General features: G+C 30.5%; 1 long non-coding RNA gene across 1 annotated transcript; it reads right to left on the reverse strand.

Moving 5' to 3' along the window:
- Positions 1 to 3,496: 3,496 nt before the first annotated feature.
- Positions 3,497 to 7,057, reverse strand: LOC139486876 (uncharacterized). The gene is made up of 3 exons (XR_011655664.1): positions 6,883 to 7,057; positions 5,978 to 6,081; positions 3,497 to 3,610 (listed from the first exon to the last, which is right to left on the reverse strand). It is a non-coding gene; the product is annotated as an uncharacterized lncRNA (long non-coding RNA).
- Between the last annotated feature and the right edge of the window lie 9,650 nt (positions 7,058 to 16,707).

The following is a 16,707-nucleotide window of genomic DNA, read 5'->3' on the forward strand; positions in this document are numbered from 1 at the left end:
CGTTCCATATAGACAAGTAGGTATCTGATCCGTCTGTTATCTCATGTATACACCGATATACTCCTAGATCTGAAATTAAATATCATTACAGACAATATACGGTGAACATGGCATATGCACTACATTTCTCATTCATTACGAACCGACTATAGCGTCTGCTCCTTGTACTTCCTTATCTAATGCCATTAGATAATTTGGTAAACACATTTATTTTCCTGCATATTTCTTTTACATTTAAAAAAAAACTCTATTAAACGTTAGAAAAATATTGTTCTGATCATTTAAAAAAAGTGTTTTATTCATATTTATACATCTACATTTTCACGTCATTTAAATAATAAATGAATACACGTATTTCCAATTATGTTATTGTAATCATAATCATTATTAATGAAGATTTAATTTAACATTAAAACCAAATTAACATTATCATAATTGAACGAAGACAAATAAAAGAACAATATAACACGTAGTTAAGATGATAAACGACGTCAGTACGCAGAATCTATACACCAAGGTCATTATATATTATTTGTGAAGAGATACTCGCATTGTTTTGAAGCTTGGATATCATGTAACGTGGTTTGTCGCAAATTGAGTTTACCCAACGCCATGAAGTGAAGCTGATTAAGGGATAATTAAAAGCCTAAAGGCCTTGGGCTGATAAATGTGTCTCAGGATGATACGACATATGATACGGATGTTGCCATGTCTTATTCTCTATGTTATACACTCATGAATTCCCTTAGTTAAATACAATATAAACAGGATTTTACTCTTGTTGCCGTCCAATCAGAACAATTGACACAACATTATTTCATTAAAAAAAAGGATATCGGATCAATCATTTTGAAGTAAACATATTAACTACGGACGACTTAAAGAGTATTGAAATCAATGTATTTAAAAAAAGACGTCAATTTATGACTTGTTCAAGAAAAACAATTACAAGGCGAATGATTTTCATATTTTTATAGAAATGATCAATCAACACATGCACACGCTTTATTCATGAATTAATCAAGTGTTAAGATGACATAGTTAGAAAAGGCTTGGAATCAAAGTATTTATAACAAAACACAAACCAGAAAACAATTTTATGAAGAGGAATTATACATGATTAAAGATTCGTACTTTTGTTATATTGTTTCAGATAATGTATGATTAAACACACATTTTTATAATTTATTTGAAGGGCCCCTCCATGCGAAAAGTTACCTTTAATATATATAAACACCGTAAAAGCTTCTAATATATATAGATAAAAGAAGATGTGGTATTTGTGTTAATTAGACAACTATCCATCCAAATCACAATATGATGTCTACATGCATTATAAATTTTTTGTAAAATATGTTTTAGATATAAAATGATAAACCTGATAATGTCTTGTCTGACGAATTTGTACACGTGTCATTATACGTTATGTTGATCAACGTGTTATCTGTGCAGGCATCCAATACTGTATCTGAGCATGTCGATGTGTTTTCGTTGCCATATTGCTGAATGGAAACATTACCGAACTTAGCAAGTAGGTCTTCTGGACAGGGTTTTCTCAGACTGCCATTGGCTATTGAACCTTTTTAAAATCACATTAGATATGTATTTGTCAATAGTCATCCTTTCTAGATCAAAACATATTTGTAACTATTGTTTATTACACGTTAAAATGTTAAATAACAAATATACCGAACTCTAAAGAAAATTCAAAGCAGAAAGTCTATTATCAAATGGCAAAATCAAAATATTAAACACATCAACCGATTGAAACACAAATTTCATATTTCTGACTGATTATAGAAAATGGTGGAATAAACCTGGTTTTTAAGCTAGCTTGACATCTCACTTGCATGACAGTCGCATATAATTTCATTGTAATGATAATGTGAGTTCAAAATAACAGACATTATAGGTAATATTAAGAAAAAAAAATGGAAAAACTGCAGTCAGCTTTGTGTTAGTTTCCATTATCGTTCAGAGCACTTCAAATGTAGGAGATTTGTTCAACTGTATAGTTTCTATACCATGTTCGCCGAAATATGGTTATTGTGGTTTACTTCAATGTAATTGAAATCATTTCAGCCTCGATATAACTGTTTTTGGCATACATAGGATTACTATTTAACAATGGCCGTTTTTGGCACAACTTTTTTGATCTTTTGGTCCTCGATACTGTTCGACTTTGTGCTTGTTTCGGCTTTCAAACTTTTGTATCTTGGCGTCACTAGTAGATCTTGTGGGGTACAAAATGCACTTCTGGCGTATTAAAATTTTGAACTTGTTGCCTTTTGTTAGCTGTTGTTCATGTGTTTCTTTGTCAATTGTGTTCTCTAATTTATTTAAGTTGTAGTCCTGTGGTGTTAAGTTGTCATTTTAATGTTATATTTCACATGGCTATAAAAGAGGGAGGTTTGGCATGTCACAAAACCAGGTTCAACCCACCATTTTTTCCTTTGAAAATGTCCTGTACCAAGTCAGGATAATGGCCATTGTTATATTATAGTTCGTTTCTGTGTGTGTTACATTTTAACGTTGCGTCGTTTGTTTTCTCTTATTTTTGAGTGTAAATTCACATTGCGATAAGACGTTTCATGGTACTTGTCTATCCCAAATTCATGTACTATTTGGTTTTGATGTTATATTTGTTATTCTCGTGGGATTTTGTCTGATGCTTGGTCCGTTTCTGTGTGTGTGACATTGTAGTATTGTGTCGTTGTTCTCCTCTTATATTTAATGCGTTTCCCTCAGTTTTAGTTTGTTACCCCGATTTTGTTTTTTGTCCATTGATTTATGAGTTTGAACAGCGGTATACTACTGTTGCCTTTATTTATTAACTATTTATTTTACGAGTATACTTGTTGCAGTTAGAAATATCAGCGATCAACATACTATTTATGTTTACCAGTGCAATATCATTTGTAAAAAGTCCTATAACAAAATTTGAAAAAAACACATCTACTCCTGAGGAGATGTGAACGCTATCGAAGCCAATTTCAAACTTATAAGTTAAAAACATACTGATAATGACATAGAAAAAAAACCGAAAGACGACAAACAACAGTACACAAAACTCAGCAGAGAAAACAAAAGACTAAGAAACACAACACACACACAAAACTAATTATCCTGTTCTTTATGTGGCCCCTCCGTGTTTTTTTTTACAAATGTGACTTACCGCATTATACTATCACCGGGTTCGGTATTAAATGAGCAAGCGACCGGTGACATATCTGAATAACCTCGGCAGTGGTAGTTTTTAATTTATTTTGATGATACTTGTTTCTGCTTCTTTTTGCAAAAATGTAGGAATGTGATAACTGTCTCTTTTTGTTTTGTCGTAATTTCGGAATCCGTTTGAAAAATCGAGAAATGCAAGATAATCTAATCTATGGAGTGAAGGCTTTATACTGAAGCTAAACTGTAATTAGAAAAATAGAAAACAATGCTTTTTAGCATTTTGTCTTAAATCTCCTGAGGCCAAACATATACCTACCATCTCGAACTAATGTGATAAAGTTACGACTGACCAATGTCCTGCTGCACACTTTATTAAAAGTAGCTGAGTTTGTACTATCTCCAACCATGTTATCTTGCAAATAGGGATCATGTTCTAATAAATAAATAGATGCATGATTTTTGTATAAGTTGTTAGTGGCTTTTTACTAGCTGTCAGTAACTGAAAGTACCCTCAGATCTGTACTTAGTGTCTTTTTGTAGATGGAATGTACAAGTACCCGGCCACGTCCACTTGTATTTGTAGTATTTGTAAAGCCTTTTTCAACTGATTTTCATAGTTCGTTCTTATGTTGTACTGTTACACCACCTTCAAAGGTAAGGGTAGGGTTGGAACCCCGCTAATATGTTTAACCCCGCCACATTCTTTACGTATGTACCTGTCCCAAGTCAGGAGCCTGTAATTCAGTAGTTGTCGTTTGTTTACGTGTTACATATTTGTTTTTCGTTTATTTTTTGTACATAACTTAGGACGTTAGCTTTCTCGTTTGTTATTTTGGGGGCTTTTTATAGCTGACTATGTGGTATGGGCTTTGCACATTGTTGCGGCCGTTCGATGAACTATAGTTGTTATTTTCTGCGTCTCTTTGGTCTCTTATGGAGATTTGTCTCATTAGCAATCAAAGCACATCTTTCTTTTTATAGATTAAGCAAAAACAAAACCAATTATGTTACTGTACAAATATTAGCTATTGCTATGACATAACGTGTTACATAGAAGTGGTGTATGTTTTCATGCATTTGTAAACATTGTCAATTACAGATCTATCTGCTTACCTTTCCATAGCAGTTGATATCACCCCTAGTTTTGGTGGTCTTCGTATTTCTTAATCTTTAGTTTTCTATGTTGTTATGTATGTACTTTTGTTTGTTTATTAGTCTCTTTATCATTTTTGGACATGGCTTTGTCTGTTTATTTTCGACATATGAGTTTGAATGTCTCTCTAATATCTTTCGCCCCTCTTTTAAAAAAGAATTTGATGTGAACAAATCACAATATATGTCATTTCAGATGGGTAAATATTCTGATCTGAAACGGTTAAGCGTAGTTAACAAATATTTAAAAGAGAAAGAAAAAGGTGTGTAAAAAAAACGATAAAACCCACCACGTTTGTATTCGCATGTCCGGGATTTGAAATCACGAACCTCGACAGTAGTTTTCTTAAACATATCAAAAAAGTTAAATCACAAAAATACTGAACAACGTTGCAAATCTGAAAAGGAAAGATCCGAATCAAAGGGCAAAATAGAAAGCCAAGACACATCGAACGATTGGATAACCACTGACTACTTCTGACTTGGAACAAGCGTGTAAATGTAAATGTTTTAGTAAGTTGAAAATTGGTTTTGCATTGTAAATTTTTAGTTGCTTTTGTAAACTTTAATTCATTTTTCACATATTGTTTTGGTTTCTTCTTATTGTTGAAGAATGCATATCGCCCCTATACGTCATATGCAATTGTTTTTCGTTTGTTTGTTGTTGTTGTTATTGTTGTTAAGTTACTATATTTGATGATATCCAACATATCCATTATTCAGATGAATGATGTATTGTTTTTATTCAGTAGCATTTAATATACATGCACTTCCCATACAAATGTAGAAATAACAAACGGTGAAAATATCCCAAACATCCATAAGTGTTTTACCAATTTGCTTGCTGTGATGAATGGTTCCAGATCATCCAACTAACTGAATTTTGTGTTTACTGTACTCTCGCATAGTTATAAGATGTATTGATATTAATATATCATTGAATCACCATAAATGAGTAAAAAAGGTAAAAGACAATATTCAAATAGTCATTTGTGTTTCAGGGCAAAAAAATATTGAATTAGATTAATATTTAACAATTCGGTAAAGTCTGATTATAAGGAAATCAGTTATTCCCTGTATAATGACGAAGTTAAGATGTGAGTATAACCCGTGTTTATTGCAAATCCTGAATACTCTATTGCTGTGCACCTGATAGAGGCAGAACGTACAGATTAGGTTACAGGGATCATGTAGTTTTGTGACATATGCTATTTGAATCGGAATCAGATTCGACCAAGAACTTGTCAATTATTAGTAATATTTGATTATGTTGAAAGTAAAAGAGCCTGGAATGGTGTAATTTTTAATATAAATAAACTTATCATAGATACCAGGATTGAAATTTAGTATTAACGCAAGACGCGTGTTTTGTCTACAAAAGACTCATTAGTGACGCTTGAATGAAAAATGTTAAAAGGCCAAATAAAGTACGAGGTTGAAGAGCATTGATGACCAAAAGCTCATAAACGTTTTGCCAAATACAGCTTATCTAAGGTAATCTATTATTGATGTAGAACAGTCTGAGTAAAAAGACTCATCAGTGACGTCTCAAAACAATAAAGTTTAAAATCTATTCCCGATGAAGAATAGCCAAACAAAATATCAAAATAATGTAACATGTGAAAACAGTTAATTCTTCAACACTCACCTGTTAACTGGTAGTAATAGGCAATATCACTATCAACAACATGTATTTCTAAGCACATATAAAACTTTATTATCAAGCCAAAAATGTTGTTCGTTTGTTCTGCTCTGAAATATTGAATAGTTTGTTATGAGAATTTGTATACCGGAATATCATCTTTCATTCTTTAAATTAAACTGTTTTTAATTAGCAGTTATTTGTAGGAGGTCATACATCACCTACATAGAAAAGATTTGTTTATCTTTACCAATAACTGTGTAGCCATGAATATCAGTTACACAGGTGTTATTTACCAACTCCATTATTAACAATTTTAATATGTATTGATTGTTTTCCAACTGTTTGTATTCGAGAAGCTACTGACAAGTCTCATGTAATCAAATTGTACGTCTGGAGTATAATGTATTAAAAGCATGGTATCGTGTGTCCGAAAAGCGTATCATGGACTTTAATAACTTTAAAACTCTCGAAGAATGATTTCAATCTAAAAGCAGTCGATCTATATGTTTTAATAGGAATTTAAAAGACAATATTGTTTCGTTGCTGCGTTGAAGATCCATTGATAGTCTTTGGCTGTTGTCTGCTCTTTGGTCGGGTTGTTGTCTCTTTGATTTATTCCCCATTTCCATTCTAAATTTTAATACATAATACAGCTAGAATTTATTTCCGAGATATTGATTTGGTTGTTTAAGATCTAAATTTTTAATATGACCTAATGAAAATGTTTTTTTTCATTCATAAGATTCATCCCTCAATACATATAATTATATTTTTTCTATTTTAAAAACTTGACAATAGTGACCTGGCTACGATTCTGTGGATATTATGTTTCCCGCATCAATATAAATGATTACAACAAATATCAGTTTTAAAAATAATTTTCTATCATAATTTTAACTTCCTATTACCTCAAGTAGTATAAAGTCCCTGCACTGTTTTGCTCTTCACAGTAAAAATGGAAAGAACTGACCCCAGGAATAGTCACTTTATAAAATTGTATGTATGTAGAATTAACAAAAGTCATGTCGCCTCTGTCAGCCCCTTTCCACACTCCTATAAGCTGTGATGGAAAATTACATTGACATGCTGAAAAAGATGGCAAAAAATATTATTGTTAGAAAAGTTATAAATCACGTTAGTTTATCATTTGTGTAGTTTTGTCCAAAGATTTGTATAAACAATGGTCATTATAGAAATCCGATGAGACGAACTATTATTGAAACGTTCGTCATGCTTATAAGTTTACTGTTCACTGTTTACAAAACTTGGATATTTTGTAATAAAAAAGGAGTAGGTCCGGTTAGGGCCGATTTTGGCCTCAAATTTCAAGTTCATCTGACAAAAGATTTAAGACACTTTTTAAACACTTAAGTGTCTATTTCAGTTGATTCAATAAGTTTATGTGAAAGATTTTAACTGATTCACTCATTAAAAAGCTCCAATTCTAGCTTAAATATGAAAAATCCATCAAATATGCAAAACAATATCACTTTTCAGATGTTTTTTTGTCAAAAATGAAATGGGCCGCATCCGTTTCCATCCTCAACCTTTATAATAATAACATTAACGGTACCAATTTTTCTGCACAAATGTTATGTATTATCATCAAATACAACTTACATTTCAATATTAAGAATGAACACGAATGCGGCCACTTTGAGTTAATAGGGAAACCGTCTTAAATTTAACTAAATGCTAAAATTGTGAAGATTACAGTAATTTAGCATGACTTTATGATGCTAATATCCGATATATGTGCATTGTAATGTCAAAAACAGCCCATATTTATGTAGCAGAATCATTTTACTTTCCAATTAATAACTAAAAGAGAGATTATCTCCCCTGTAATGGCAGCCGCCATGTAATTTTTTGAAGTCAAGGGAAAAAAACAAAATACTCAATGAATATGTAATAGAAATACTTTAAAGATTGCAAAAATAAAAAAACAAACAATCGTCTAGAGATTTTACATAGTTCAAAAACATTTATTACGCATTTTCAATCATGGTATTGTGACATAGTTTCATCGCTTCATCGTTGATATTGTTTACCTGTTACGTCATACATGTACATGTCAATCATAAAGGTAATATTGAAATTGACACACACTATACTGATATCATCATGGCAAGCCCTTTAAATACAACTATGGAAGATCTGAAAATTCTTATTTTGGCAGTAGACTCAAAAGTAAATAAATTTAATGAGAAATTAGATACAATTGAAAATAAATTTTCAAATCTAGTGCAGGAGGTAAAACAGGATGTAACACAAGTAAAGTTAGATGTCTCAAAAACAGGTCAAGCATTAAAAGAATTAAGACAAGATCACGATGAGTTACACAGAGGGGTTGAGGCTATGGAACTCAATGTGCGATCTCTGACTGGAGGTAGAGAAGTTAGAGTCAATGAGGCAGAGTTTTGAGACTGACATGAACAATGTAAAAGAAAAGCAGTTCCGTCTTGAAAAACATGACCGCAAATATAACGTTTTAGTGTATGGCATGCCTGACAAAATGATGAAAACATCTGGAAAGTAATTGATGACCTGATGATAAATTATTAAAAATGGAAAAACCTTAGGTAGAGAGCTTCCCATTTGCAAATGCTCATAGAATACCAGCTAGGCAGAATTCAGGAGAGAGAAAACGACCAAATCCCATAATAATTAGATTCATACATTATGCCAATAAAGAGCTATTCTTATCACTTGGCTCTCGTTTAGCCAGAAAGAATATCCGCATTGTAGATGATCTGCCTCCATGCATGAAGGAAGCCCGAAATGAAGTTGCAAAAATTGCATACAAGATTAAGTCTGATGAAAAACCAAAAATACTCATGCGTCACTTAGGAGTCACTGTAATACTTGAAACACGCACTAGTTCAAGAGACTAGTGGCATATTCGCAAGCAATTCCGTTGTAGCTAACTTGCATCACATACTGTTATCACTATTGACAAGTTTACAGACTTTGCTTCAGATATCTGCTTGTTGTCTCCAGTAAAATACATATACTATGCATGCATATTTGTACATATCTACAATTTCTGATTTATTTATTATTTGTTTTATACATTTTAGAATACTACAATTAGTGTAAGTATATGTGTGTTGAATTGTTCTTACATGTGCTTCTATGCGCTTTTAGTTTATGAGCTTGCATTTGTTAATAATAATGCAAATGAAAAATGGACACAGTCCTAAAACTATCTACTTACATGTAACTCTCATTTAAATAATCAAAAATACAGAATATCTCTCTCATATTACTTTTAAATAAATAATCAAATATTAATGAATCAATGAAAAATAATTTTAAAGAAAGATCATAGAAAAGGGAATCAGTTCTCTTTTTCAGACAACCTTCTAAATATGCATTTATGTATTTGTTTTTCATTTGGATATTTAACCACGGGCTGAAATGTTAATGCCTTAATTAATAAATTACTTCTGAGAGAATAGTTGTAGTTTAGGGTTGAACTCAAGTTGTAATTATTGGCTACAGCCATTTTATTTTCTTTGCTTTAGGCTTGGAATGCTTACATTGTAACTGTTGAAACATGTTTGCAATTGCTTGTGTTCATTTATATGAAAGTGCATCCTACTTTATGCTAAATTGATTTTTTGTGTTGCTTTGTTCAATTTGTTGGTTAATATTTCTGTTGTTATTGTAGTACATTTTGTACATGTAGTTTGCATCCTCCTTATAATTAACCAACATATATAAGAAAAACATTTTAAAGTATTAAAATATGTGTCCATTTTAAGGTTATGAGACCAATGTCTTTCTTTGGACAATAGGAAAAAAAATGAAATCAAAATAAGACTTTGAAAATAACCATAATATACTGACTAAAACTTTGACAAACACATATGGTTTGCAATCTTACAATTAATGGTAAATACTATTTTGGATTGTCTCTCTTTGATTGTTGAAATTTAGTTTGAGTGGGTATAAATTTGTTGGGTATTTTCTCCATTAACCACTTTCTTTGGAAACAGGTTATCCAAAATTTGTTTTTATTTATAAAAATCAGAAAACATATCATAATATGACAATCATGATTGTTGTTACTTTTGCTTTTTTTTTTATTTATTTCAATTCTTACGATGTTTGACAAATTTTTTATAAAGATTTATTTATGCACGAATGTAGATTTATATATCAACTTGTTTATTCAGATATAATATTACAGCTTTGTATTTTCATAGACAGGTGTATGAGTCAAAGTGTAATTAAAGGAATGAAAATCATAAATGTAAAGTTTATGCTATATCTAAGCTGTTTAAATGACTAAGGATTCATTAAAAATTTTCTTATACAACTGACAAAGTTTAAATTCTCGAGAGAAACGGAGAGATGTGTTCGAATACTTAAAATCAAAACTCTGACATATTTACTGTCTGCAAGACACACACTTTACTGAAAAAGATGAATCATTTATTAGAAACAAATGGGGAGAAGAATGCATTTTTAATTCTTTTGCTTCCAATCAAAGAGGAGTTGCCATTTTATTTGCAAATAATTTTGAATATAAAATAAAGAAAATAAAGAAAGATGCTAATGGAAATTTCCAATTCCTTGGTGTAGATATTACAATTGAAGGTAAAAATATAACACTTGTTAATTTATATGGACCAAATAATGACTCACCATCTTTTTATAATAAAAAATGAAATAATAGAAAACTTTAACTACCAACAAGTTATTCTGACAGGAGATTTTAACTTAGTTCAAAATCAGGCTTTAGATACATACAACAACCTAAGTATAAATAATCCACGAGCAAGAGAAAAAATCTTAGAACTTATTGAAACTTATGATCTAATTGATCCCTTTCGAGAATACTACCCAGACAAGAAACGATTAACATGGAGAAAAGTTAATCCTCTGAAGCAAGGTAGGCTTGATTTTTTTCTAATATCTCGGAGTTTTTATCAAAATGTAAAAGAAGTAGAAATCAAAACAGCTACAGATCTGAAGATATGTTGGTGAAAATACTAGACTAATTTATGATATTTTAATTTTTACAGAAGAAAATGATTTATCAGGTCTTAATATAAAATTAGAGAAGACCAAGGTTGTTTGGATTGAGAAGAAAAAGTTTGCCAAGAAACTTTGTGTGTTAAGTGGGGATTAGAGTGGGGTTCCAGCAGATTTACACTTCTTGGGATAAATGTCTCAGTGGATATTAGTGAAATTCAAAATTTAAACTATAACCCCAGGTTGAAAGAAATCGAAAACATTATAAAAATTGGACTAATCAAATACTCTCACCAATTGGAAAAATAACTGATAAAAACACTTATAATATAAAAATTAAACCATCTATTCCTGTCCATACCTAGTCCAAATGGCACAAAGCTTAAAATTTTTACTGAAAAAATATTTTCCTTTATCTGGGATAACAAACCAGATAAAGTCAATAGAGACACATTTTCCAAACCCCACTGTTTAGGAGGACTAAAAATTATAAATATTGAAAACTACATAAAAGGTCTTAAATTAACCTGGATAAGAAGAGTTAATAGAATAATTCAAAACTAGTGAAATTATTTCTCTTTTCAGAAAATTTGAATTTTTTGGAAATGCAGTTTCTTGGTCCTTATAAAAAGTTAAATAATCCATTTTGGAAAGAAGTATTTGATGCTTGGCAAGATCTTAAAAATGTACAACATAACTCTCAAATTAACACATGCCCTTTATGGAAGAATGATGGAATAAATATTGGTAACCATTCAATTTTATATAAAGATTGGGCCAAAAAAAGGGTTTGGCTATTCAATGACTTGTTACAGGAAGGTGGAAATTTTAGGACTTTTGATCACTTTAATAATGTATACAATATTTAAACTAATTTTCTCACATATCAAGGCCTAATTTCGGCAATAAAAAAGTATTTAAAAGAATATCAAGTATGTCCAAATGACATTAAGAGAGAAAACGGTCCAGTTTCGTCCTCAGTGTTAAAGGTTTTTTTTTTAAATTTCAGAAAGGTTCAAAAGATATGTATAATATTTTGATTGGTAAAAAGTCAAATCCTAAACAAAAATATGAACAAAAATGGTCATTAATTCTCAATGCAAACTTCAATTGAAAAAATATCCATGTATTGCCCTTTTATATAACAAAAAAATCAAAATTACAATGGTTTCAATACAGAATAATATATCGAGTTTTAGGCACAAATGAACTTCTCCCTAAAATAAAAGTTATAGATACAAATATATGTAGTTTTGGGTGCGGAGGGGTCGAAACAATAGAACATATATTCTGGACGTGTCCATATATATTAACCCTATGGGAAGACCTTAACTCCTGGATATTTGAGAAGACAGATAAAGAACTAACTTTAAATATTGATTTGGTTTTATTTGGTATTCTAACAGAAACAGATAAAAATGATTTAAGAAACTTAATTCTTCTGTTAACAAAATTCTACATTTATAGAAGCAAACTATCTATAGAACAAACCAATATAATAGCACTAAAACATTATTTAAAAGAAAACTAATTAATAGAAAATAATATATTCTATAAAAATAAATTACTCAGTAGGGCAGAAAACTCCTGGAACCCCTGGACTCTTTTACTTTCATAAAAGTAGAAAACAAAAAAACAAATAGACTCCACATATAGTGTATATATATTTCATATCCAACAAACAGCCTCTGTCTTAAAATCTTTTTCTGTAATGTATAAAACAGCTGTGTCTATCAAATGTATTATATATCTTCTGTGTAGTGTATATAACTAGTATGCAAACAAATGTGTATAACTCATTATGTTCATGTGCAAATCAGAAAAAAATGAAATTTAATATAAAAAACTATATATATATATTTTTTTTCAAAACCTGTGCATTTGTTATACTTGATTATTATTGTAGGTACATGTATAATACTAACAAAGATTAACAACTGTATAAATATGTTTATTTGCTTATATTAGCGAGGCCGGGATAAGGTACCGGTACTTGATGTTTCAAACTAATAAAGGTACAGATTTCAATAAAATATGATAAATTAAAAAACAAAAAAACAAAACTGAAAATATTCATTTTAACAATTTTGTAAAACTGCTATATTTTGGGGCCAATAAGGGGTCTTACTGAACCTACTCCTTTCTACCCCAGAAGAACAATAGCTTAACTAGCGCTGTAATTGGCAATTTTTTTAGGAATTTAGGGTCCCTAATGATCTTCAATTTTGTACTTTTTTTGGCCCATTTTTTATTGAAGAGTCACTAGTGGGTCTTTTTATACGTCACGCGCGTCCGGCGTACATGATGTCAATCCTGATATCTGTGATGAATTTATTGAACATGGTCAGTGAAACACACAAGTTTATTCTTGATAAACCAAGAAAGCATAATTTTGAGGCCTTTACTGCCCCTTGCCCGTTTTCTTTACCTTTCTTTTCTTTTTAATTTAAACCACTTACCTACATCAGGCAAAATTGAAAAGCCAACAACTGAAAAAAGATGCAGTATATTAAAACAGAACATTTTCCTACATAAAACTCTTCTATCACTAGAGTTCAAACGTGATAGTTTAAATACACTTTGACAATGGGTTTAGAAATTGCATGACCAATATAATTATAACAAACATTATGTGGTTCTTTCAAAGGAGAAAGTGATTTTCGTCTTAGATTTTTTATCGATAATATAAAACCACGAGAACACTTCACAAATAATTAAAGATACATTCCTAACTATATCTAAATATATTGTATTATCTAATTTCGTCAATCAAATCAAAATTTTACACGCAATAACATGCGTTTTCTTTTGATAAGCTATCAAACCTAATATGATCACCATATCAATATAGTTGATACTGATCTTAGGAAGTGCCTAATTTATGTTTTAAACGAAAGAAAAAACATTAAAACCCCTCCGCCACATGTATAAAAAATAATAATTAAAAAACATGTTAAAGCAGAGAGAGATTATCGTGTGTAAAAATTTTCATGTACTGTCTTTATTTTCGTTCCTTTCCTTATTCACTTAAATGTGCATAAACCCGACTTCGTTTTCAGTTGATCTATATATTTACAATTGATTTTCTGCAAGTTCAAACTGATTAAGTCAAGACATACACTGTACGCTTCTCTTTGTAGCATTTGCCATGCAAATTTAATGACAATAATATGTATTACACTATTATATACGAGTATATCAAATTAACAGATAAGATGAATGATTTGGTACTGTATGTCGATTTTGGACCGCGAAACATCTTTCATGAATTGAGACGAAAACATGCGTTCTTTGGTGCTACATAAATAGAACATATGTATATATTTTACCATATTTTTTTTATATTTTGCAAAGGATGTACCGTGAACTATTTTTTCGATCTTTTCGTTGAGCTTGATACAGATAAGGGTACATTTTAAGGAAGAAAAGATATTAAATTGCAACAGCACACGGATCCTGAATGGACTAAAGCTATAAGTAATGGAGGCTCTGATATTACAAGAATCATTTATTCTACTACTAGCACAAGTAAAACCATAAACGTGATGCCGGAAAATGAAGAACACCTGATAAATAATCTCATTATTGTAACAGATGTATTAAGTGTAATATGAACATTAAAAACTATTCTTGATTATAAATAAAAAACACCAAAACTGATACGATTTTTATGCCTGAACCGGTCTGATTGAAAAAGAAATGGTACATAAATTCTTAATTTACATTGTTTGCAATATTCCTGAAACTATAATTTCTGATCTTGTCAATGCAGAAGGTGTGTTGTGTACATCTGTTATCTCTTACATGTAATTCTTTATTTGTCTGTTTTTATTTTAAAGATTTTAGTTTTCCTTCTTAATGGCCAGCATATTGAAAGATATTTGCATAAAATGAATTGTGTTTGATTGCGTTTTTCTTTCATCTGTTTCTTGTACAGATAGTCTGTTAATAGCAAAAAGTTATTAAGTAAATAAATAAAAAAAAGGTCGCGATAAACTCTTTTATTCTTTTTTTATAAAAATTGTTGACATTTTCATCCTCAATTTCACCTCAGATGTTAAAAAATGATTGCGGTGAGTCCGATCTTATTAATTTCCTATATGGCTTGCAAAAGCCGTATAACACATTAGTATCGAATTCAGATTTACAATGCGCTTACAGTATTGAAAAAAAATAGATATGAAATTTTATATAGAAAAATACGTTTCAATACACAATTCTCCGTCTTTAATAAAAGTATTCGAGTTAAATACATTTGGACAATAAATTATTATATCAACAGGTTTTTTAAGAACACAATTAGCTCTTTATGTATAGTAACACAACACTCCGTGAATATTAAGTTCATATTTAATTTACACCCCTTTTAATTATGAATTGGATTTTGATTTGATACACTTGTTAAAATTAACTTGTCAGTGTTAATTCGATCGCCACTGCTGGGTCGTATGTAGAAACGCGCGTCCTGAATATAGAAATATAAGCTTGGTATCTGTGATGAGTTTTTATATGAGCATTAGTTAACACATATGTGTACTCATAGTCTCCTAAATATTTATCTAACAAAATGTCCATAAAAAGTCGTATCATAATAAACAAGGAGCGTAAAACTCTGTACTTTATACAAGCCACAGGTTTAGATAGCTATAACACCTGGTTAAGTCTACCGTTTTCTTCATAACGAAATTCCAGGATTATAACAGTTTTTCCGTTTTGCATAATCCTTGGAATTCGGTATTTTTGTTATTACTTTTTTGCCTCACGTTTTTAGTTATGCAAGATCCGGGATTTTAACTCTTCATCAACCGATTGATATTTCCTTATCGCAAAATCAAATGAAAAGGTAAGATCTGAATTAGAAATAACCGTTTTTGAAAAAAGCCCACTTTTTTTTAGAAAAAAAACATTGCATACAGAAACAATATGTCGTGTCAATCGCCTTTATTTTCCTTTTGTCTACAACTGTATGTTTGACAAACAAACATCCTACATTCTATTACTGGGTACTGAAATGATAAAATGATTTACGAATTAGACAACATAAAGCTTACAAATGTAATTGAACAAAATATTTTTCATATTGCTTCTGGTTGTTAATATGCTCACCTCTTCTTATAAAATTGTGATAACAAATATATTCGGATGAGTTATAATCTTCAACGAAGGGAGTATTGTTTGACAATATTATTTTTTCTGACTTGTTTAATGTCATAAAATGTGGACTAAAAAATCAAGTTACTGATTATTTTTTTTACACCGACATATGCATGCAAACAGTAGACATACAATCCAAACTGGACAAGAGAAAATGTTACAATAAATGTCAATAAAAATACCAAACAGAAATATCCAACAAATGAAAAATGGTGCTGCTCATATATTTATAAATAACGGTCACTTTTTATCATATGGTGAACACACTTGAAATTGTTATTTCCTTAAAACATCAAAAAGAAAATGCACGTAAGATGAAGACTATATTTCTTTTGGATTGATTGATTGATTGATTGTTGGTTGCTTTACGCCGTGGAACCTTAACGTATGTAATTTAAGATTTCATGATTGAAAGAAAAGAAATGAGTTGTTTCTAAATATCAACTGAACGGTGTTTAAAATATTTCTCTAATGTTCCTGTCACTTTCTGAGAAAAAATACCCACATTTTCTTAAGGTCACATGACTGTATCTCCATCTGCTGCTTAAGTTGAAGAATATACAAATACATGTAGTAAAAAAGCCAAAAAAATCCAG

The sequence above is a fragment of the Mytilus edulis genome, chromosome 8, assembly GCF_963676685.1.
Source record: "Mytilus edulis chromosome 8, xbMytEdul2.2, whole genome shotgun sequence".
NCBI classification, from domain to species: domain Eukaryota; kingdom Metazoa; phylum Mollusca; class Bivalvia; order Mytilida; family Mytilidae; genus Mytilus; species Mytilus edulis.